This window comes from Eucalyptus grandis, chromosome 11 (assembly GCF_016545825.1).
Source record: "Eucalyptus grandis isolate ANBG69807.140 chromosome 11, ASM1654582v1, whole genome shotgun sequence".
In the NCBI taxonomy this organism is placed as follows: Eukaryota; Viridiplantae; Streptophyta; class Magnoliopsida; order Myrtales; family Myrtaceae; genus Eucalyptus; species Eucalyptus grandis.
This window is the reverse complement of record NC_052622.1, coordinates 49,226,465-49,252,773: the sequence shown is the minus strand read 5'-3', so window position 1 is coordinate 49,252,773 and position 26,309 is coordinate 49,226,465. Positions and strand designations below refer to the sequence as shown.

General features: G+C 38.1%; 1 long non-coding RNA gene across 1 annotated transcript; it reads right to left on the bottom strand.

The window, feature by feature from the left end:
- Positions 1 to 21,436: 21,436 nt before the first annotated feature.
- LOC120289370 lies at positions 21,437 to 24,542 on the bottom strand. The gene is made up of 2 exons (XR_005547299.1): positions 24,338 to 24,542; positions 21,437 to 21,775 (listed from the first exon to the last, which is right to left on the bottom strand). It is a non-coding gene; the product is annotated as an uncharacterized LOC120289370 (long non-coding RNA).
- Between the last annotated feature and the right edge of the window lie 1,767 nt (positions 24,543 to 26,309).

Below are 26,309 nucleotides of genomic sequence, written 5' to 3'. Positions count from 1 at the left end.
TCACAGGCTCAGGAGGGGCGGTCGAAGAAGAAGGGCAATAGGACAGATTTCATCCTCATCCGAGGAACTATACACATCACTCACCGAACTACCAACTACCTCACTCAAACTCACCCGAGCAGATGGAGCACCAGGAGGAACTGCCCTGCCCGCAATTGGGATAGAAAGTCCACTACTTTGCTTCGGGGCATTCAAAGGGCGTTGTGGCTTAATAGAAGGAGCATGAGGCATCGCCTTCACAGGGACGAGATCCTGTGGCTTAACAGAGGGAGCAGGAGGCACAACCTTCACAGGGACAGGATCCTTCAGCTTCAAGGACTGACCACCTCTGCCAGATGGAGCTAGACCAAACGAAACAGCTTCTTTTGCTACATTTATCTTCTTTCATTTGACTTGTTTTCACCCTGTTTCAGCTCCAAAAAGAGGCTGAGAAACCGACGGTTTAGGGTGAGGAACAGCTACAGGGTCATCAAGCACGACCACAAGCAGCGCCTGCTTCTATCCCAGAATAGCTAGCAATAGGCCTTGCAGATTGCTGGGGAGGAACCATCCTCACACTCGTGTCCTGGTCCGAACTAGAACCAACAACTCGGGGAGCTTTGGTCACACCAACTGGAGACAAGGAACAATCATGAGGAACAAGGGAAGGGTCCACACGAACTTGCTGACCCATAGTTTCAGCCGATGCCGGGGCAGAAGGCGTTGGGTAAGTGTGGCCGAAGATGCCACAGCTTTGGCAGGCACTAGGCCTCCACTAGTACTCCACATCAACAGAGCTCATTTTTCCATTATGGACCACCTCTACAGCATCCCAATAAGGTTGCTTCGCTGAGATTTCAACACAGACTCAAGCAAATACAAGCATATTCTTTTCCTGCGTTCTCATATCAACATAAAGCGGTTTCCCCACCGCACTAGCCACTGCGCTAATCCCCTAAGAAGACCAAAAAATAGCAGAGAGTTTCTTCAGTTGAATCCAAACAGGAACAACCGAGTGATTATCCTTTCTAATTTCCAACGATGGTTCCCATTACTGTAAGATCAACGGTACTCTTGCAACCGTGAGAGGCCCCATTTCCAATACCTTTCTTCGAAAATCTGCATCAAGAACCTGAAAGAAGAACCCCTGCCCATTCGCCATCACCTCCAGGACTTTTGGGCCTCAAGCATTCTTCATAGAGGACTCAACTAGCTTCAAAGGAAGCTTCATTCCAACAAAGTAGCCCACAAGGCATTAAAAAAACTTTGGATCAATTGCTTCCAAAATAGCATTAGTTAATTCAACAATAGGCTTGTTATTGATGATGGTAGGAGGAATATATTCTAAATCAAAGCCTTTAGTGGCAAGTTTGGCAACACTGGCCTAGGAGCGGGACTGGGGGGGTTTGAATCCCTCCTCTGCTAGTCTCTTTGCTGAGGCCTCTTAGAAGTGGACCTAGCTCTACTTCTATCACGATGGCCAGCAGGAGCTTGTGGGGGAAGGCCAACCCGCTCAACCTGACCTGGAGGCGCTGAGGGAGGGCTACCATGGGAACGGGACAAGGGGTTACGTCCCTTTGAAGTGTCGGCAGCATGCTATGTTGATCAAGGAAGACCACCTGCATTAGAAGTGGAGGAAGCCATACATCAAACACTTGGCGTGCAGACCAAGCACTATCCCAAAAAGCCCATTACAAGTAAAGAGACGTAGCTGGCTAGGCTCCAAGGAGACAATGCAGGACAGAGAGAGGCACAAGCTAGCACAGGAACGGCCCATGAAACATATTAGCTGCAACAAATCCCTGAGATCACAGGAATAGTGCGGGCATCACACAGCCAATGAGAATTGAGCTTGTGGATCAAAAGAAGAGGAACGGCTTGGATGGAAGCTAAAGGAAGGTAAGGCGACCTAGCCTTCCAAAGATCGGGCCCAAACGATTAAGTGGGACCACCACACCAAGCTCGAACCAGTACCGCAAATCAGACAAACCAGCTCACCTAGGGCAGCTCAGATCTCGAAATGTAGAACGAATTAAGGGAAATCATTCAGTGTAGATGAAGAGGAAGGTTAGAAGAGCCTATCCTCCAAAAATTAGCCCAAACGGACGCCCGAAACTTCGAGAACAAGCCAAGCACCAGACAGTGAACAGTGCCAAAATCGCCTGAAGAGGGAGAGCACGATGAACAGTACCCGCGAGAGATTGAAATGGAAAAGCTATAATCAATCACTCACTTTTAACCCTTTGATATCTAAAAGTTTTCAAGCCTTTTTAAGCCTCACTTGAACTAACATTACAACTCTTGTCCAAAGTCTCTTTTGATTGGGATGGTTCAAGTTGAAATGAGAATCTCACATAGGAGCTAAAAAGAGTGGAAGTAATCATATCTTATCTTATCTTCAGAGTTCTTAACTTGTAAACCTGATGGATATATTGTTTGAATATTCGTTTCTTGGCCTCAAAGTGCATACCCTTTGTGTAAGCCCATGACCAAGTCATCATTACGATCATTTCAAAAAGACTTTGATCAATAAATTGTATTCACTATGAATGTTTTCAAAAGCCTTAGACATAGATTAAGTGATACCCCTCCAATGAGATTTAAGCAATTTTCTCACATCAATGGTTAGTAATAAGTACCCTTTTTTAGAGCTAGTGTGAAAGATGTCTTTTGATTAGGCTATTTTCACTTGGCAAATTTGATTTAACCCTTAGGTGGTTAATCAAATCTCATTTTGTTAAAATCTTCTTTGAAGGGATTTGACAGTCGATATCGTTTTGCAAGATTGGCTCTTGCGCAATCTCCAAACCCCTTTTCAAAATTTGTGTTCCCTAGTAAACCAATTTTTGGTAATCCTAAACCATACCCTTATTTCCGGTTTTTGGTAATCCTAAATCATACTTCTGTTTTAGGTTTTTGGTCACCTTATTTTAGGTTTTTGGTTAACCTAAATCATACATTTGTTTTTAGTTTGTGGTCATCCTAAATCATACCCCTTGTTTTAAGTTTGTGGTCATCCTAAACCATAACCCTTGTTTTAGTTTCCTAGTCAACCTTAAACCTTGTCCTTTAGGTTCTAGGTTATCCTCAAACCTTGTCTTTAGGTTCTAGGTTATCCATAAATATTATCTTTAGGTTCTAGGTTATTCATAAACATTGTCTTTCAAGTTCTAGGTTATCCGTAAGCTTTACCTTTTAGGTTCTAGGTTATCCATAAAACATTACCCTAATGAGCAAAGGTAAGTGTCAAGTATGTTCCCTAAACAAATGTCATTTCCTTGTTATTTTCCATTTCCTAAAATGGAGTCGACTAAAAATTGCAGGTATCAATTTCTTCTTTGAGTGGAACCTCTTCAAGCTCCCACTCAGCGAGGGGCAACTATTGACATCCAATTTTTAGTCGGCACGTCATTAAAAGGTAAAAAAAATTGAGATTTGGGTTTTTGATTGCGAAAAAGTCTCATTTCTTAACCAAAAAGTGTTGTTTTTCATTTCTCTTTTTTTTTTTTGCATTGTTGTTTTTAAGTAATTTCTAGTTTATTTTTTAAGAAAATCTAAAAAGTCAAATGGTTGATTTTCAGGTTTACTTTTCGACCAATCTTTTAACCAAAAGTCAACCCTAAATCAAAATTTGGCTTTTTACCCAAAAAGATGCCATTTAGCCTTAATTCCACTTTTGTCAAATTAATTTCTCAAAAATTCAAAGATTTAACCAAAAAAATCAACATTTTAGAAAAAGTCAACTAAATGATTAACTTTTGGTCAACCTTTGACTAAAAAAAAATTGGAAAAAATAAAAAATGCATAAGAACATTTCTTTGAATGTCAATTTGCCTCTTATGTTGAAAATTCCACAAAATTCGATTAAGAGCCTTGTTTTTCAAATTTTTCAGTTTTAGGTTCTAAATCGACCAAAAATAAAACTACTTGTATTTTAGTCATAAGGGAAAAGTGTAATAGAAGTCCTAAAACTTGTCATGAAAATGCAATTGAGTCCTAAAACTTGTAAAAAATGCAATCAAGTTCTAAAACTTGCCAAATTGTTTCAATCAAGTCCTAAAGTTAACACCGTCAACCTTTTTAACGAAAAATGCGATGTGACACGACTTGGCATTTAAAATGAATTTTTATTTTCCATGTGACTTTTTAAAAATAAAAAAATAGATTTAAAAACTAAAAAGAAAAGCTAAAATTTATTTATTAAAAAAAAAAGACAAAACGACAGCTCCTCCCCCACTGGCCCATCCAACAATGGGCGGCGGCGAAGGAAGTGCCGGCCACTTTTTTTTTTTTTTTTTGTATTTTTAAAAATAAAGTTTCTTTTTTAGTTTTTAAATTTAATTTAAATAAAAAAACAATTTAAAAAACCACATGGAAAATAAAAATTAATTTTAAATGCCACGTCGGCATTTTCCGTTAAAAAGTTGACGGTATTAACTTTAGAACTTGATTAAAATAATTTGCCAAGTTTTAGGACTTGATTGTACTTTTTGCAAGTTTTAGGACTCAATTTTATTTTTGTGACAAGTTTTAGGACTTCTATTGCACTTATCCCTAGTCATAATTAGGCATAGTTCTTTTTTTGACATTTGCTTTAGGGATTATTTTAAATCTGCTTGTATGTTCAATTTCGTGAATTGCCAGGTCAAAATGCGAATTGGCGTTTTGAGCCATAATTAGAGAACCAAAATCAATCATTCATAACTTGCCAACGGACAATTGTTTCTCACTCATTTCCTTAAGATAAACCCAAATTCGAAATTGATTTTGAGAAATTCACATCAGAACTCATCAATTTGAAGGATTATCCTTTCGAGCATAAGAAAGTCAAGCAAGTCAAAATTCGAATTGACCCATTCATAGTCCAATTTTAATATTAGGCCTAGATTCATTTTTGACATAAGCTCGAGCGCTCCAATTCAAGGTCAATTTGAAGGTGATAAGTAATCTTACACATAGGTAATTCATTAGATAGAGCCATTGTTACATTAATTAAACTCAATTTTGGTTAATTTGCAATTTTGCCCATGTAATTGCAAATTTGATCATTTTAGCCATTTAGGCCCAATTCAAAGCACCCATGGTTTTGATCCGTTGCCTTTCACAATGATCATCTAACTATGGTGATAAAATACCCCTAAATCACATTCATAGAGTTTGATTAGTTTAATTGAATCTTAATCAGCTAATTTCTTTTTAAAAATGATAAAATTTTCCCTTTCAATTAGGCTATTTAGGGACCAAATTGCATAACTTTTAAAACCACAGAGACCTCAAGTGAGCGAAATGGCTAGAATTGGACAAAACTGGTCAAGAACCGGCCAAACCGGATTAGATTGGTCTGATTGGCTGCCGGTGATACTAGCTGGTTCTAGACCTCTATGATTGATTCTAGAATTCTACAATGCCAATTTCATTTATGCACCCTCAATTTCCCAAAATTTCGCATGTTAGTCCTCAAATTTCATAAAATTGCAATTTGACCCATAGTCGAACATTTTGATACAATTCTTGATTTTGGCTTGGGTTTCCAAAAATCAAACCCATTAGATAGTTTACCCGACACCTCAAGATCATGATGCAGCCTTTAAAATTGAATTTTAACAGTTGGATCAAAAGTTTGGCGGTCGGATCGAACCGACGGCCAAAATTGCTCAATTTGGAGAGGGTATATATGCCCATTTTCCCTCCATTTTTGGAAAGGCTCATTCAACATGAAATCCACTCTCTCTCTAAACTCATTCTCTCTCTTTTCTCTCCATTTTTGGCGCCAAAATCTTCAACCCTCATCTCTTTCTCTCTTTCGCTCTTTCTCTCTAATTGTCGCCAGTTTGGCCCCTCACCAATGGCCGCTTTGTCGGCACTTGCTGCTGGCAATCACCTCACCATATTTCCTCACCACTTGCAAGTTTGGACGTTGAAAAAGCCACCAGGAAATCTAGATTGGCAGTCTTCTAGTTGGCTCCTCAAAGATCGACATTGAAACTTGTCATTGTCCTGATCAATTGGATTGGTCGAATTGGCAACCGCTGCCCATGTTGGTTTCAAGGCGAACCGGCAGTCATTAGTGATTCAATCGCCACCGGATCTGGTCCGATCTAACCTAAGGTCACCATCAAGCTGCTAGTGGCTAGAACGAGGCTGATCGGTTGTCGGAATAACTCTAGTGACCTTAATCCTCACTGGCAGTTGAAGGCTAATCCAAATCTAGATCGGTTCTAGTTTCCATTGCTGAACCAGCAATTCGACTAGCTTTGTGGCAGTCCATGGCGATCTAATCTGCATCTTTGAAAATCGAAGATCGATCCGGAAGCTCAAGATTCATTTGATTGTGGTTACAATCAACAAAAATCGCATCAAAAGATAATTCCTCGGTCTCGAACCCCGTGAAATGAGGCCGGATTAACCAACTAGGGCTAGGGTTCAATCTTAAGGATATATGTTATGCTCATATGATCTTTGATGAGTTGCTGAAACTTGAATGTGGATGGGTATTCTTAAATGAACTTGAATGATTGTAGTTGATTTAGCTTGAATATGCAATTTCGTAACTATATGACTGATATAACGATTTGGCCAAAATGAGGTCTGAAATGACATTATTTGAACTCGATGCCTCTCAAACTTTTAAAATACATATCGTTAGCTTTGAGTCGATAGGTTTCATGCCCTAATCAAGCGTTGTTTGACCCTCGAAAAACATCTCCAAATATGAGCGATTTTGCAGTAGTTTAGGTTGATTTTCAATTCTGTTTCTATTCTGCCTTCTGTTTTTGCTATTTTTGTGCAACTTTTTTTTGATTGATCTTTGACAAAATTGTCTTCATGAATTTTGTTCTAAATTGTCTTGTGCATGTCCTGTAATTTTTTTGGGATTTTTGCATGAGATTAGTTAGGTCAAAATCACTCGGATTTGAGCATAGGTCAATATGCTCTATGTTGATTTCTGATTTTGTCAATTTTGTACTGATCTTTGTGTTGATTTCTAGAGTAACTTTCCTTCATGAAAGTTGTTTATAATTGTGTAAAGAGTATCCTGTAATTTTTTTCGAAATTTTTAGATGTGTTTAACTAGGTCAAAATTGCCTAGATCCGAACATAGAACGGTCTATCCTACACTATTCTGAATTCTGTTTTGATGAAATTAAGTCCATAAATGAGTTTGTTTGGTCCAAATCCTTCATGAAAGATGAAATACATGCTGTATGTGTTTAATTGATGCATGATTTGCAAAGTGTTGATGTTGTCTTGTGTGTCAATTTGCATAAATAAACGTAAAAAGATGCTGCAACAATATATAGCTTGGATATACACCTCTGTTTTGTCATTTTTGCTATCACTCATGTGATTGTATTTAGGTTTCAAACTCTTAACAAAAAATATTCATCATTACATGTTCTGTATATAAGATTTTTTATAGGATTTTTGTATTGCTTGAGATGGCTAAAATCAAGTCTATTCTGTGGAGTTAATGTTGAAACGAAACCTTACCATATATATACCTTGTCATGCTTGTTTGTGTCATCTAGAGTCCAAATTTTGCGATCATGCCTTCTTGACAATTAAACCGCACGTTACAAGGTCCACATACATGTTTAGGTCATATCCTTTGAATATCATCTTGCACGTTAAATTTGTGTCACAAAAGTGTTCATCACACTTAGGATTTTCAAGCATATTATTAGGAATCTTGAATCATTTCATTATGCCATTTAAATTGTATGACATTTTACATGCCGACCTAGAATTAGATGGTTATCCAAATTTTTGGTCACATTCAATCCTAAGTCACATGTGATTTCTTTATATCGTTTGTGCATTATTTGAATGACTTTGAGATTTTCTAATGCATGCTCGTGTTCTATTTTTCTTAGATACTAATATGCACACCTTTAGAGATCTCAATTTTAGGGTACCAAAATTGACCTACTTTGCACTCAAGCCATTCTAGGAAGTTGTAAGATACATTTAGAGGTTTCCAATGTTGCTGATTTCATATAGATCGCTCATTGTTTGGACCATTTTCCATTTTTTAAAAACTAGACCAGAATTTAGACATGGGATTAAATTCAGACCCCTGTTCTAACCCTTTATTCTATTTTTTTTTTTAAAGATTCTGCACTCAGCCTCTTAATAAAACTTGTTTGTTGTTGGCCACGTTGTATGAAAACATGGTGATTTTCAGACCTGTTTTGATAGGACAAATCTTTGTAAAAATGACTTAATATTCTGCTGTTTTAACAATTTTCTAACACGCTGTTGCTTGTTATCTAATTTTTGTGAAATCATGTGTAGCTCATTTGAGAAAGCTTTCTTCACAAAAGTTATTTATTATCATATCTTGCATGTTAGGAAATTTTTTCATTATCAAATTGTGACTAGGCATTACCTAATTTTATTTTCTTTACATGCTTGTTCTGAAATTTCTTGATATGAACTTGATTGTGATTGTTTTGATAAACTTCCTAAGTTAGTTTATGCATTAACCTAGGTCATTTCATCTTCATAAAAGTTACTTTAAATACCTCGATGTTCATTGTGAAATGATTTTCAACAAGTCTTCTTTTTAAATCAAATTTAAAAATGCTTTGATACACGTGATGTTTCTGAAAACCATTTACTAAGAAACTTCTTTCCAAAGCTCGATTTGGTTTAAGGAAGAGTCATGATTTGACCCATATTCAAAATGTCTGTGATACTTGTAAGTGCATTTATGCGAGCCTCGAGTTAGCCTTGGCAATTGAATGTGTTCCATAGCTTAGATATTCCTTAATTTGAAATATTTTCAAAATTGTTTCTTAAACCCTGATTTGACATTGTGAAAGTCATAATTTGAATTGTATTCAAATGTCTGCGACGCTTGTAAGTGCATTATGCTAGCCCGAAGCTTACCTTGGCAATTAAATGCATTTCATAGCCAAAAAATCACTTTTTCTCTCAAAACTTTTTGTGGAAAATTTCAAAAGATATCTTTGAAGCATCACAAGGACCCTCCATGCATACATATACGTTATTTATTTAGAAGTGCCTATGTTTGTGAATGGCGCGTCCCTTGGTAATAAGTGACCAATCGGCGATTCACTTTCTTACTTGATTGGTTGAGAAATAAGGTCTAAAAGACCTGCGTGCATGTTTAATTCCTGCAATGCATGTGACTTTTAAATGTATGATAAGATTGATGCATGATATCGAGAGAAAATCCCGAGATCATATAGATTGCTTGGTTATGAGACTTATTAGTGTTATTGGCCATACAATAATACAATTAATCAATAATGATTGTAAGTCATAAAATGAATCGGGTAGGTGTCTTAGAGAGACCTGAGCATGAATTTCAAAGGCCGATCCCGAGGCCCAGATCTTCTTTTTGCATTGAATTTCTTTTGAAAGATTGATTTTTGTATGGTGTCGTATTTTTGGTTGCTTTAATGTGTATGCTTGTCTCTTTCCATTGTATGTACCTAGTTATATAGTTTTCTAGTCTAGGTTTAGATTAGGATATGAAAATGGAGAAGACATGAGGACGGTGGAGGTCGATATTCATTCCGACCATTATTTTGTATTATTCATCCCCGACATATATCTCAAGTTCTTATCGTCTGTATAAAAGCCAGACGAGTTGCGGGTTCCTTCTGCCTCTTATCCTTTTCAATTGTGTTTCTCTTTTATATTTTCTAGGATTGCACGATAAAATTACAGCTTTCCTTAATTGTTTACTTACTGCTTTTTAATTTTCAATTCAATTGGGTATTTCATTTTCATTTTATTTTAGAAATAGAATAGCATAAAAATGACCAATCACGCATGATCATTTAATTTAGGACTAACAATCCCAAAAATGTAAGAAAATATGTATGGACACGTTTGGTAAACACTACATATTGTTTAGGTACCAAAAGGACGTTAATGGAAATATTGGCGTAATCCAAATTCTCGGTCCTAGATATCTGGTTGCGTAGGAATCGAGGTAACACTCTCAAGCCTCGATTGGGTTTCTAGCTGACCCCCAAAAGCAAGACTAGTGACGACTCCCGTCTTATTTTTAGGTTGTCATAAACAACTAGACTGTATAAGTGAACCCGTCACACGGAGTGCAGGTCTTGATAGGATTCATCATGGTTTAGCATACTCACATGTGGAAAATTCCTAATGGATGAAGTGGCGCCATCCTTAGGAATGAGTACCAGAGGGAAGGCTACCGTGGTAAAGGTACCCTTAAATCCAATATTCACACCTGACCCCCTCTCTCGAGATATGTCGCCCATGTGGGTACGAGTCACGACACTCCATTGTCACATGGGGTACGAGTTTGGTGAAAATCGCGATCTTATAAAGGGAACTCACAAGAGGTTTGTCCAAGGGATGAGGTGCTTACATCCCTATGGTTAAGAACCATGAGAGAACTTTCATGGTCAAGTATCCCTAAATCCGACGTTTCCTCCTTCCTCTCCTCATGAGAGGTTGGGTGGCATGATCGAGTTGCGACAGGTGTGTAGTTGATCATTCTCACGTTTGCTTGTTGCATTTAAAAGTACATATTACATACTTACATTAGAATTGAGTGGATTTTTCCTTATGTCTCACATGTGATAAGTGTCGGGACTTGAATTTGGGCATGCAACTTATTTGCTTGACTTATGTTCAAAACCTAGCTTTGTAAAAAAAAGTTAGACCCACACATTTGAGACTAATTTCAATCATGTTATTGTGTGTAGTATAACTTTGATGCTTTGGTTCCACTTAATATTGAAAATAGGTTGAAATTAAATGCCGCAAATATGAATCAAGGAAGTTCTTTGGTGCAGTTTATTGCACATCAAATGTTTGACGAAATGCCCAAACCAAGTTTCGATCTTGGGACAATCAATTCCAACTCGGTTATTGTGATATTAATGTTATGAATTTTTCAATTCAAGCATAGATCGATTATTTAAAAAAAAATTGAAAATTTCAATAAAAAATGTTGGATAGTATCAAACATAAATCGGTTTGGTGAATTATTAAAAAATAAAAAATTGAAAAATCTGAAAATTTCATAAAATAAAAAAAAAATGTTGGATAGTATCAAATTGGGGGCAAAAATGACATCTTTGAAATTTCCCCATATTTATAAAGTCATTATCCTAATTTAATGCTACTTTTGTATCTTATAACAATTTTTGTAAATAATCCATTTTGGGTAGATTAAAAAAATTTTAAATAGTTTCATGCGTTTACAATAATTTCATGCACATTTAAATTCCCATTTTGCTCATCGGGTCCTATCTTAAGGCATGAGAACTAGGCCATATAATATTATCTACCTTACTTGTATCGGGTTTTCTTTTTCCGCATTTATTTTTTTTAATCATTTCAATTTATTGGATATTTACTTAACGCGCTACTTTTAATAATTTGAGTGTTAATTTCTTTCCTGAATTAGATTAAGGTTAGTCTAGATATTAGGGAGAACAACCCTACAAAAACATTTACATGCTCACTTATCAACTTTGGTACATTTAGGATCCCAATTAGTAATCAAGATTGCATGACCAACTAGATAAAAACCTTCCAAGTTAGGGCATCATAAGGGCGCTAATAGACATTAGCAATTAAGTCCCCGAACTAGAGTCTCTAATTGCTTAGGAAAGAGACAAACCTCCCATGTCTCATTTGATTTCTAGCCGATCCTAGATGGCTAGTGGTGACTCCTAAAAAATACTTAGGTTGTTAAAAACTAAAAAATGAAATCTAACATCATGCAAGATATGAACTTATGAGAGTTCGCGCCTAATCGGCCGTCTTTAGGCAATACCCTTAAACTCATTTCTTTTTTCCCCGGATGGAAAAAGAGAGTCGCAACAAGTGTGACATCCAGAAAATATATATATAAATAGGAATGTGGATATAATCTATATCGTCAATGAAAATTCTAGTCGAATAATGGTATGACAACAACGAAAAGTCTAAGCTACGTTGTTGTGCCCATAATTTAGATAAGTAAACCCGTTAATATTAGGTTGGGATTATGAAACAAATTTCCTAAGGTGAAAGTGAAAGACATGATGCCACTTTGTTTATTATTGGAGATGGGAACGCTCCAAGTTTTAGTATCGTCTGGATGATGAATTAAGAATTTACTAAAATAAGTATTTTCTTGTTCAAAAGGTTTTATTGGGATAAGTACATTAATGGTGACATAAGTTGTGTATGACGCTCACTTTGGTGCCAAAAGTTTCCGTCGGATCATTTAAGTGCCAAAAAATTTGAAAAACGCTCACTTTGATGCCAATGCCGATCTAATCGGCTGGAAATCTGACGTGGCCTTTTTTTATTAATTTCTTATGCTGATGTGGCTCGCCGGAGTTTCCATTGGATCACTTAGGCCTTCAAACGACGTCGTTTTAGCATCCTAACACCAAAACAACACCGTTTTGTGTCTTTCCCCCAAATTCAAAACCCTAAATACCCAAACGATGCCGTTTTGTGTCGTCTTCTTCCTCGAACAGATCCAGCAACACCAATAGCGCCGAACCAGCAACACCAGTAATTTTCCAGAAAAGAAACCACGCATTCGCCTCCGCCCTCCCCAGTAGTTTTCCCCCATTTTCAATCACCTTATCAACCTTTCAAATCCCCGAATCTCAGCCCCACCATTGCCTTTTCTCAATGAATATCGTTGGGTGCAGAGGAAACGCGAGCTCGAAGAATCTCCAGAAGCATGAGCGATCCGGCCAATGGTAGCCCCAAAAATCTGGAATGCCACAGAGGTTGTCGGTGAAGCCAGCTGCTACGAAGGCAGCAGCCGTGGCCCCGCCATCCCCTCCTCCGCCCTCATTGTCGACACCTCCCTCTCTCTTGGAATTTTCTGTTCATTTTTTTTTCTTTTGTCTTGCTGTGGCAAGCAACTACGATGGAAGTCGAGGGATGTCGGCTGAGCAATAGTGGCCAAGGGACGGCAGCCAAGTGACGATGGCCGAGGGACAGTGGCCGAGCGACGGCAGACGAGCAATGGCGGACAAAAAAACCCTAATTTCAATCTCCAAATAAAATAATAATAAAAACGGCATCGTTTTTGTGAGACTATCCACGTAGGACGTTTTCTTAAGGAAGACGGAAAACGATGTCGTTTAAAAGGCTTCTCGATTTTTTTTTTAATATAAAAGCCACATAATTATTTTGGCCGGAATCTGTCGTCGGTGGCACCAAAGTGATCGTTTTTCCTTTGATTTGGTACTTAAGTGATCTGGCGGAAACTTTTGGCACCAAAGTGAGCATTGTACACAACTTATGATATCATTAGTGTACTTATCCCGGTTTTATTGAACGTTTGAACTTGTTCAGAATAATTTTTAGATTGTTGACATTATTTTAAATGGACAAATGATTTGCTTAGCAAAATTCTACTAATGTTTTGGTATATATTTTAAATCCACTTTTCGAAACCATGTGACTAAGCTATTTGTTCTCCCTTGAACTTTGGCAATTGTTCTTGATGACCTTATGTCTGGCCTAAGCAAATGATCTCATCAGGTTTAATCATTGATTCATGTATTACCATGATGAGTCATGTTGTTACTTGGCTGAAAGAGGAGAGGCTTCCTCTTTCATTTCTACTCCACTCTATATAATGCACTTGATGAGCCACACTACTTACTTGATTGAAAGAACTTCTCTTCTTCCCCAAGCTTGATAGTTCATGATGGCTATTCTAATTTAGAGTCGCACGGAGCATTCCCATTGGACCACTTACCTCTCTCTCTACACTAGATCTAATGATTAAACCTATGAACATTTATTTGCTTCTTGCCATCTAAACCATCTTTGTTCTTGACATAGTTGTGCAATTAAATATGGAGAAGGAATTCTCAAAGAATGTCCCCACTTCTTAACATCAAAGACCCACCTTCGATTTCCTTCAAACGTTAATTTTCAAGTTTACGTAAAACAAAAGCTAAGGTTCCGCAACTTACGTATTAAAATTTCTGTCACAATCTTTCGAGTTGGACGAGGACACAAAGATTTTGATTTTGCAAGTCATTTTCAAGGTAAATAAAACCCTAAGGACAAAGTTAGAATGATCTACTTAGTATTCTTGACTTGGTTGTTTGATGGTTATCAATTTTAGTTTGATTTCGTGTTGAATCGTTGTGCTCATATGATTCGAATCAATAAGTTTCTATGTGCTAAGGTTGTTATTAATGGACTCCCATGAGATTCGGTAGTATAAAAAGTGCAGAGGGAGAGATTAAATTAGAAAGTGATATTCTTGTAATTTGGCTAAGTAACCGATTTACTTGTTAATCATGTTGGTTATTTGGGTTTTCAACATTCACATTGAGTTATCGATTGCTCTCTTTGTTGATTATTTGGATTTGTTGATGTTAACGTTATCGATGTTCACGTTGCCAATTTTCTAAGAATTTTATCATTATTTGTTTGAGAAATGAAAAGAGATAAGTTACTACTTTTCTATGCGATACACGGAAAAGAAATGGTGATTATATTTTGGCAATAATTTGCATAAGATGATGTCATGTACAAAATGTTGATTTTTTTTTAAAGCAATCATGCAAAAAATAATAAATAAATGTTGTTATGTGATTATATATGGAAATCATTATACTATATTTAGTTGCCCATATTTTGGTGGGGCATGATGTCTCAGAGTTGGGATGTCCAATAGAGTTAGGATGACCTAAAAGTGTTTGGCATGCCTTGGATTGGAGATGCTTGTAGAGTCAAGATGCCTCTAGAGTGTTTGAAATGCCTCAACGTAGAGATGACCCGTGTAATGGAATGAAATGAAATGAGATGAAATAATCGATATGATGCATGACCATGTGCATACATGACTGCTAATGTACTAATTGGTGGTAATCACGCATCACAATGTGTTATGTCATTTACTTGCATTCAAGTGAATAATCTCATGTGCTATTATTCATGATTTTCATCAACATAACATGCTAGATAAATTAGTATATCCATATATTCAATTAATTGTAGATGGATCGTTGTGCTTTGCATGTACTAGATTGAGTAATGAGATGATCTTCTACCTTAGATTTAGGGATTTCATTTACTGGTTTCAGCTCACTCTTTTATTTTTCAAACATGTATGATGGATCTCCCACCGCCACTGCTTTATGGAGCTCCTATGCATTTTAACTATGCTTATGAAGACATGCTTGTACCCAAATCAATTGTAGTATATACGAAGTGTACCTCCACTGCATGGGTCAACATAGGGCTTTTAGAATGAATCCCCCATCGGTTTTGTCACATATTACCTGAATATCAATGGTGAAATGTTAGGGAGAATGACGGGTTTCGACAGCCATGGCGACACATTAATGGGCGAAGTTATCAATCCATATTAGATAGCTTGACTTTTGTATCGGCAGGATTTTTTGTGCATGAGTATTATGTTGAGTTATGTGACCCAAACCCTTCCCAATAGTTATGTATTTTGTGTTTTGTATGGACAGTGTATTATATTACTATTGTTAATATAAAGAAGATGTATATGTATTTTATTAAACTTGAGTGATTGTTTGATATAGGACATTGTAAACGCTTTAATGTGCTTCTGCATGCTTATAATAAATATTTGAGTAAAAAAAACACACCGTCGCGCATGACGTTCTTGGGTTTCACAATAAGAGTTATTGTCATTTCAATTCTTATTTTGTCATTAATATCACCAATAAAGATTTGGTGAATTCAATTGAGGGCATGGTAATCTTCAAATGCCAAAAAAATGATTTTGGTCTGCAAGGGTGGGACAATTCCATCATTTTTTAAAACTTCTAGTAAACCCACTAACAAATTTGGATAAAATATCCCATTATGATACTTTTGGCTTTAATGATTTAGTAGTCATCCAAGTATGAAATTCTTGCAAATGATCTATTAACTTTGCATATGGAAGATCATCCAAAGTAAACGCGACCTTTGGAAAGGCTAAGTTTCTAGCTTCAGCTTGAAACACTGTAGACGAGCTTGGTTGAAACTATCTTGCAATTGACTCCATGTTGCCATCCTCATCCACCATCATCACTCCATGCTGACTAGAGTGTCTTATGAAAATAATGCTATGGATGTTTCAGATAAAGTATATGAACCATTGTCGGAACTTTCTTCAATTTGATCTGGTTCAGCTGCAATTGTTGCCACAGTTAGAAAAGCTTGTTGGTGTTGCCCATGCACCGTACAGACCGGTCCCGCTCGACTGGGGTCGGTCCATGCACCATGCGGATTGATCGTGGATCCTTGCACCATGCGAATTGAGCATGGATCGATCCATGCACCGTGCGGATTGATTGTGGATCAATCCCGGTCGAGTGAGATCAATCTGCACGGTGCATGGATCGATCCACATGGCCGAGCTCAACAGGGTTAGAGATTGTAAATCATGAAGGAGGATCTCTATCCTTAGATTCTGAAGTTTTCCCCCTTCTTTTTTGAGTCTCGAACACAATCTCTGAGACTTCTAATATTAGGCTGTCGAAACACCAAGTCTTGCCTAGCTAATATTAGGCCGTCGAAACACCAAGTCTTGCCTAGCTGAGATCTTTGCAAATATATTCCTAGTAAAGCTCAAAGGAGAACTACTAAGCTGCAGAGTTAGGGCAATAGTTAGGGCAAAATGATTAGTTAGTATCCTTGGATGCTGAGGAAGACCATGCTCTTTAAGCTCAGCAATATGCTTATTTACCTTTGCTATTTCTTCCATTAGGTTTTCCAAAAAAATTTGCTGGATTTTTCCAGCTTCAAGGTTAGAAAGAATTTTTTCAAGGTTTTTAATCATTCCTTCAAACTTGATGGAAGTTTCTACATCTTGATCAATTCTCTGGTGCAGACGATCATATCGTTCTGGCATCGCACCGAAACCTTCATGCATGGTCCCAAGAGTTATACCGATTTGCTTAAAAGCAATGACACGAGAAGCAAGTATATTGTTTTGAATAAGGGCATTCTTACTCTGCCAATTAAAGACAACTTCTCCTGCATAAATCTTCTAAGAACTTCTACTAGTATCAACCCCTGATTGATTTGCTATCTTAACAACATGTTTATATCTTTGGCCAAAACTAATTGTTTCACTCTTGTTCTAGCTGTGAGACAAAAAGCTATAGGAGAAACAATGTATGCATTCAAAGGGTTGGCCATATGTCGTTCAGGCTTTTGGACCTTTTGGGAATTTGGCACCGAATAAATAAGAGAATAGGCTTCTCCTAACTTGTGTGATTCTAAATTACAAGAGGATTTTTTCTTAATCTACTTGTAAATGGGTTTGTAAGATGAGGAAATGGGCTGCTGTTTTGGATTTGTTTTTTGGGGCTTTGGTTTTGGTGATTCATTAGACTTAAAGTCAGAAGGTGATGGTGAAGAAACTAGAGCTAGTACTGGAGTAAGGTTAGGCACTGAGTAGGATACTATAAATTGGTACCTCCCACTGTCTTCACCAAGAGAACCTATTGAAAAATCTCCACCTAGGTATTCTGGTAGAAAGAATCTCAAGCCTTTTTCTTTTCTTCTTCATCGAAGTGTAGTCATCTTCATCTTCATCTTTGTCTTCATCTTCTAAAGGGGTTGTACAAGGTTCACATCGGCAGTCCACATCCCAATAACAGTGTTCTATAATAGGGTCTTTAGTAAATAGGATTACCATTTGCATCAAAAGAATGAACCAGAGGAGTGTTCTATAATAGGGTCTTTAGTAAATAGGATTACCATTTGCATCAAAAGAATGAACCAGAGGATCTGTATGGCTTTGTAATCATGTCTACCTTCCCCATCTTCTTGGTGGTCTTGAACTGGTTGGACGGTAAGAAGAGTGGAGAAAATGGAGCTGATCACTTCTATCTTCTACTCCGTGCGGTCGAGTTTAATAACCACGCTGTCATCTTTCTTCTTGGTAAACTTTGGCTAAGTAAAAACTGGACTAGATGAACATCATTGTGCAGCTTTTCACAATTGGTTACTCAAGTCTCTGGAAAGAAGCTTAACTAACTCATCTCTGGTAATTTGTCTAGGAACATGATCACAAGATGTTGTATGGTTATCATCCATGGAAATCATTAAGGCTTGTCAAGATACTGGAAGAGAAAGATCTATGGCATAGTTTTGGACCCTATACACCATTTGATAATGCAAGGTGAAAACAATAAACTCTACTACTTAGGGAGCTTCAACAATTTGGAGTTGAACATTCAAGGCAATAAAGAGTTGAAGGTCAGAAAATAACATATCGAAATTTGGCAGAGGGCGACAAACACTATACTAGCATTCAAGGTAGTCTCGACTATCCCAATACAGGCATGTTAATAGTCAAGAAACCTTGTATCTAGAAGGGCCATTTGGGAAACAACAGGGAGACCTTTCAACTATGAAAAGATAAGGGAGACAAACTGCACCATATAGCAAATGGGTGTATCCTTGTTAATTCACTATCGAAGGAATTTATGAGGGATCTAAAGAGCAACAAATTGTTCTTACTAGGTAACAGGAATAGGATGTCGATTGGTGAGCCTTCAATTTGTTTTGGTATTTTGTGATTATCTTAAGGAATGAATCTAGTAACCAATGCGGTTTCCATGCGATGGGCGTTTTGATGTAACAATACAATCCCAATGACTAACACTAAGCTTACACATGAAATGGAAATTGCTAATATGCACGTATAATTTATGTTAGAGAAGTCACACATCGGAGAATTAGTAGGACATGGAGTTGTTAATATATCATAGTTAGCTCATACCTTATTCACTTAAGTTTTTTAGTAAATGTGGTTCCAATTGAATATGTTGAGCCTAAACTTGAGTTTCTTTCTAATGATCTCCCCAGGTGAAAACATGAGGTGATGGTTTTATTTATATAGATGGGCCTAAGTTGGCCCGTCCGCCCATGTTGGGCCTAAGAACCCGGCCTGCAAGATTATGGCCCATGGATGAAAGGGTGCTTTGAGGGAAAGGAATAAAAAGGACGTACCTTTTGAGGGAACATACGTCCTTCAGATGAAACGTTTTCTCCCCCTCTAAACAACGTAAGATAAGTACGCTATGTTTTTCTCCCCCTAATAGCAACATCACTCTCCTTGGTAGAACGAGATCAAGATTCTTTCTCAAACTCCAACGTTGGTGTTTAATCTGTGGATAATAAGATACGCTCGATTCTGTTGTGTGCCTTTGATCAGTCATACATGTTTGTTCTTGGGCTCGTCTTCCGCATTCATTTTAAGGGTTCGATTTAGTGTCGAATCTGTTTTTGGGAATCAGTAATTCCAAACATTAGTATCAGAGCCCTAGTTCATGTTTCTCGATCCCCTTTTATGTTATTGAATAATTTTTCTGGTTAAAATTCGAGAAAAGCCGCTGCCGACCGATCGGGGATGGACAATCCCAACACCTGTACACTGTTCACCCTGTTTTTTGATTTTCTGTAAGTTGAAATTTTTTTCCGAAAGCGTAGGATCGAAGCTCTCGCTGATATGAGAAAAACAAGTGGTGGATCGTCGTCGGGGACTGCTGAACGCACCGCCACGCGCGGTCGGGATGAACGGGGGTCATCGGCGAGTGCAACGCACGCGCTGATTCGGTCCCCTACAGGCGCATGCGACGCACGCACCGTTTCGGCTGAAGGCGCGTGCAACACACGTGCCAGCTGACGTCATCGTGACATTAACTAGGCACGCGTGTGGCACGTGCCGATCGACCAATCCGACTGTGCCGACCGGTCCGTCCGGTCCGTCCAATCCAACCGGTCCGACCCGACCGCTCGTTGACCCGACCCGTTTGACCCGACCATTGACCCGTTGACTCAACCCGGTCATCCATTGACCGTTGACTGGAGTTGGCCGTCTGTTGACCACCGTTGACTGGCGTAAAAAAAAAGAGGAAAATTTTGTATTTTCCAATTTTGTTAGTTGTGGATTATAAGTAATCTCTTTTTTTTTTTCATTCTGCATTTGTTGCATAAACTATAAAAAAAAAATTATATATTTTTCATGGATTATAAGTAATCCATTTTTTGGTCTATATTTGTTGCAGAAACTATGATGTATTATGCACACATACCTGCATTTCCGAGAACAAATGAGGAAAATGCAAGACTTGAAGGGCTAATGATAGAGTTAGCTAATTATCGGTGGAATGATGGTGATGTGGTATCACACGTGGTTAGGGTCAATGAGATGATACAAGAAATAATCTGGAATGATTATCCTATGCCAAATTTTGAGAAGGTGATGGCCTTAATGAACACTCTTCCACCTGAATGGCAAGTAGTGTTAGATCGCCTATGGGAGGTCAACGTGGTCCCGGATTATAGGAGGTTTGCAGTAGCTTTTGTAAGAGAATATTAAAGGATCAAGTTAACCAAAAATTTAACCCTTGGGATGAGTGCCACATGGCGCAGAGTGAATGCGTCTTGGAGGTGGCATGAGAGCTCTCCAAAAGTCTTTCCTTGGTTGGCCAATGTGCCTTCAGATTTCTTAGAGAATTTTACTGATAGATTAGAAAAGACTTTCCCTATTTATTTCTTAGATTAATTTGAGATGTTTTAGGTGTAGATATCTCTTTCTATGTTGATATTTTTTCCTCTGAATATATTACTTAGTGTAATGGACATGTTTGATTATTGAAAGTTCAATGTTATTTATTACTGTAAATTAGAAAAAAAAAATTACAATACATCGTGGGAAGTTCAAGAAAGTTTTAGTGACTTTGCTGAACTTATTTTGCATAAAAAATTATATTAATGATAATTTTGAATTAGGATTTTTTAGATGATGATAACCTTTTGATTCTGAAACCATACTTAAAATTATTCATTAATATGATGGGTCTATGCAAAATGGATGCATAAATGATAAGCATCAATAATTCGTGCATATGTGTCTGATATGTTCAGATTAATGACTTCAGCAACTAAGAACATAATTGCTGATTTGAACAAAGAAGACAAAATGAACGGCGAGAATTGTGAAATATTGAATATAAAAATTCAATGTGTGCTTGAAAAGCAAGAAGCACTATAAGCTCTTGACCATGTTATGGAAAAAAATTGAGGATGTTGTGCGCCACCTTGAGCTAGCAAAGGACTACCTCAAGGAATTTAAGAAGGAAACACATATTTGCTATATTGCTTCCAGCTCAGAAGGAGCTTCGAGCTCTAAGCGCAAACGCATTGATTCGTTCAATATGTGGAAATGCAAGGAATCAAGTCCTTATTGCAAGAAACCAAGACCTGACCAACATAAGAGAGGAAAACGTGCTCAAGTGAAGAGTATTTCAAGGGTGAAGTGTTACAACTGTGACTAGAAAGGTCATTACACTCGCGACTGTCGCGAGTCAAAAAAGGTACTCTGTCACGACCCGAACCCCGGGCACATGCACATCCCTCAATGGTCGATTTAAAATTTGCAACATCCTAGGAACTGTTGCCAACCCATTTATTATTTTTGCACATGCGGAAACGTAAAACAATCTCCATACAACAAAACAGTGGGATAGAAAGGTAGGATATTATTTTTCACAAGCCACACCTACAACATCACATTACTTATAGACCAGTTTAACACCCCGAGGTCTAATACAAAAAGTGAAGCTGTTCGATTACCCATTAACTAAGCTTCTACCAACAAGACTAGGGTTTACTACTACCATACTTCTCGATCTCTCGAGGGTGAGCCGTCACCCTACATCCAGTCTTGACGGAAAACCCGTCATCACTTGGAAGGAGATAGCGAGAGTCATATTCCTCCTTTATTGCGACCGACTGTACACAACATGGCCTTTCTCTATTTAGGGACCTGAAAAATGTTAGCCCACTAAGGGGTGAGATCACATCTCAGCAAGTAAATCCCCTAAATCCATATTAGGAGAATGGTACACTCAACATGCAATCTAATCGCCTTTCTCACACTTTCTTAATACTAGTACTTTCATGCATGTTAGTGTCAATTAAATCACGCATAAGATATCGAGATCATATATCATCATAATACTTTTAACACATACATATGTAAGGACATAAATGTCACATACTTACCCGGGCCCCCAATTACCAGACTAAACCGTTATGGCACGTCCCATACCGCACCACACAATTCCGTCTTTTAATTAGGTCCCTCACTTTCACCCATTCATGCGTCACAAATGATTTCAATGCTCAGATAACAGTCTTCCGGCATAACCGGGCATTTCATGTGTCACAAATGATTTCAATGCTCATATGACAGTCTTTCGGCATAACCGGGCATTTCACGTGTCACAAATGATTTCAATGCTCAGATGACAGTCTTCCGACGTAACCAAGCATCGCCTCACACCGTTGAGCGCGGCATCGTCTACATCTAGATGGCATTCCATATAGGAGCATCGGTCCAGCCTCCACTGCGACCGGCATCCGTTGACGTGGGGCATTCCCGAAGGAGCATCGCCCGGCCCCAAAGGCTCGTGACGGAATCTCATGTCATGAATGCATATGATCAATATCACACTTCAATAATCAGTTACACACAGCATTCACAGTCTCAATTAAGCAATTTCATAACAAGAATACTTCAAAACAAATATACACTCTTACTAACCCAAATTTACAGAAAACGGCAAAAGAACGCTTCAAGTGCCATAACTTTGGCCAAAGGGACATTTAAGCGCTACATTCGAAAAAAAAAACGGATTACTTTAGTGCCACTTCGGCCAAAACGCCAACCCGGCGAAGCGTGCCCAAAACGGCGTCGTTTTAGGCCGACGTGGTAAAAAAAAATTAAAAAATTAAAAAATTTAAATTTAAATTTAAATTTAGTTAAAATATTTAAAAATAATAATTTTAAAATTAAATTTAGTTAAAATATTTTTAAAAATAATAATTTTAAAAACTTTAAAAAATTAAAAAAAATTAAAAAAAAAAAAAAAAGGAACGGGGAGGCGGCCGAGAGCCCTCGGCCCGCCACCGCACCACCCCGCCGCCGCCGGGAAGGGTTGGCAACGACGGGGGAGGGTCGGCGGGGTCTCGAGCCCTAGCCGGGGGCCGCGACCCCCGGCCGACCGACGGTGAGGGCGAGGGCCGCGGCCCTCGTCGGATCCGGGCGAGGGCCGCGAGCCCCCAAATCCAACGGCGAGGGCTCACGGCCCTCGCCCGGATCCAGCGGCGAGGGCTCGCAAGCCCTCGCCGACCCTCCCCGCCGTTGCCGGCCCTTCCCGGAGGTGGCAGCGGCAAGGGCCCTCGGCCGCCCCCCCCATTGCCTTTTTTTTTTTATAACTTTTTAAAACTTTTTAAAAATTTTTAATTATTTTTTAATATTTTGACTAAATTTAATTTTAAAATTATTATTTTTTATATTTTAACTAAATTTAATTTTAATTTTATTTATTTTTTATTTATTTTTTTCCACGTCAATCCAAAACGGCGTCGCTTTTGGGCGCGCTCGCCAAAAAACGCCACGTTGGCGTTTTGGCCGGATTTTGGTCGAAGTGGCACTCAAGTGATCAAGTGATCCCTTTTATTCCGTTTTTGGCACTTAAGTGTACATTTCATAAGTTATGGCATTTAAGTGTCCCTTTGGCCAAAGTTGTGGCACTTGAGGGGTCCGCATGTCTACAGAAAACAGTCCAATTACGCTCTCCTAAATTTGAAGTCAGAAAACCACTCATATGAGCCCGAAAAATTCTCAAATTTGGACACGTGCTTGAAAACACAAAAACAAACATTTTTCATGAAGACACCGAGATCCAGATCCCTCTGGATTCGGCCCAGAAATTCTTTCTATCCAGCACAAAAATCGAATCTAGTTCCAGAGAGCCTAACTCATCGAAATCAATTCGATTTTGGGTCGAAATATAGTCCATTTGATTTGAAATTCAAGTATGTTAAACTAAAATTTATAACGAACAACTTTCATGAAGAAACCGATTGGAAATTCGACCTTTAAAGGTCAGTAATAGCCCTCGGAATCATAACAGGTCACGGTTTACAGAACTGTCTGAATTACTGCTTCAAGGATGACGTCATGAAAATCGTCATCTTTTTAAATTCTAAAACTTCTGAGAAAAATATATGTTATTATTTAGGATGTCTAAAATATTTCTTCAAAATAAAATTCCTTCAAAATCTCAACACACAGTTGTCTACGAAATTAGCAAAACACACACGTCCTGGAAACTGTTTCAGAAATCAGCTACTGTTCTAGTCCGAATTTTCCTCCACAACGTTTGTCTTGTTCTCTAAACCTTATCTAGGCTTTTCTATGTCTATCCTAGCATCCCTAACTAACATCCATCCATATATAACGTCATCTACATCATTTTAACTTGTATGAATTCCTAACAGAGGTACTCAACCCATAATCCAAATTTAGAAGACAACTCACCACCGAAACTAATGGCGATCCTCACTTGTGACCGGACAGCAACACAAGGACAGCCTTGGAAGTTTTTTACGATGATTTGGACCCGGCACAACGGCTGGAGGTGTCGTTGAGCGACCACCACAGCAGCACACAAAGTCCCGGATTTTCTTGAGGAGGGAAGAACGCTCGAGACCTTGCTGTTCGGTCGCTGCTTTTTCGTCCAAGGGGGAGCAAGAATGGCCGAATAAACTAACTTAAATAAGAAGAAGACAAGACTTTTTATGGTTGTGAAAGGGAAAGGAAATTGTTGTCAGGCTGGATAAGGGAAAGAGAGAGACAGGTGCACGGCAGCAGGGGAGAAGAAATAAGTGCGGAAGAAAAAGAAAAGAGGGTAAAGCAGAAGACTAAGACCCTTCGGCTGAGAGAAAAGAAAGGAAAGAAAAATAAAGAATAATAAAGAAAAGGGAAAAAGTAAAAAAGAAAGCAGCCCATTTGCTACTGCACTTCGATTTCCTACCGCAAGAAGAGAGGAGGAAGGTGGAGAGTAAATGCCTGGAAGTTACTCAGCATTTACTCAGCATTTACATTCTGCTTTTGGCCCCAAATTCCATGGAAAATTGGCTCTCCATTACTACCTTAGGTCCCACTCTCTTTTCCAAGTCCATCTCCATTAAATACCAAGGAAATTGAGGTGAAATTGTAGGAGAGAGGGATTCCTACGAATTTCCTTTTGAAGAGACTTCTCTTCTTTCTTTAATTACCAATCTAACATCTAATTCAATAGAATCAAGTCCCTTAGTAACAACTTATAATACCTCTTAAATTGCTTCACATTAGAGGCCTTAAAATCCTACTTAAAATGTGACAATTCCCTTGCTCTTTTAATTTGCTCATCTTGCACATTTCGTGAACAATTCCCATAATCAATAAATTTTGAGAAGATGCAACAATGTCCTTGGGATGAATTGTGACACGTGACAATTCTTAATTTCCGTAATCGACATCATTTCCTCGGTTAATTTCAGTCAAATGTGATTTTAGCGCAACCTAAATTATCGGTTAGTTTTTAGGAATTTTCAATGCAATTGACCCGAGGTCGATTATTCCCGAGCCACAATGTACATCTTCGACACATTGACGACTCTCGATTGTCGTGAAAAATCTCGAAATTTCAATTACGAGCACAGGGTACCAAAACAACAGAAAATTCGGTTTAGTGCCGATCGACGAGAAATTTGTAATTAGTTGGAATCACCCAAGCCTAATTTTATCTCTATCGAATCGACCTATTTCCAATTTCTGATAGATTTTCGACTGTGCCGAACTGATCCTTGTAGACTAACACGGTCAAGCAGTCGATTCCTGGTCGAATTCTCAAGTCTGTTGCATCAAAATCCTTTAATAACTTTCCCGATTAATCAAGTTATCTCATGAGTGATCAGCTCAGAGAATAGCGCTATAAGCATGTCAACGAAATGCCCGATTTATTTAATTGAAAACATAAGCGGAAAATCAGACTGTCACATACTCACCCCTTGTACTCTTAAAAGCTTTACTAATATGTCGAGTTCTGTATTCTTAACTGAATCTAATCCTTTGTGGACTGTAGATTCAGGAGCAACAGACCATATAGCGAAGAATAGGGAATCCTTCGTAGAATTTCGACGAGTTCTGACTGGAACTAAGTGGATCTATATAGGAAATAACTCTAGAGCTGAAGTTAAAGGAATCAGCACTTGCCAATTGAACATGCGTGGTGGACGCACCTTGTTCCTATATGATGTTTTATATGCTTCGGAGATTCATCGAAATTTAGTGTCTGTTTTGGTGTTGGTTAAGCTTAGTTTTAGTGTAAACTTCCATAATAGCGGTATGGATTTGTATTTAAATACAAACTATTATGGTTGTGGTCATTTTCTAGATGGTTTTATTGTCCTAAATATTGACTGTGGTAATGTCAATGTTTGTTATTCACTTTTCATGTCTTCTACTC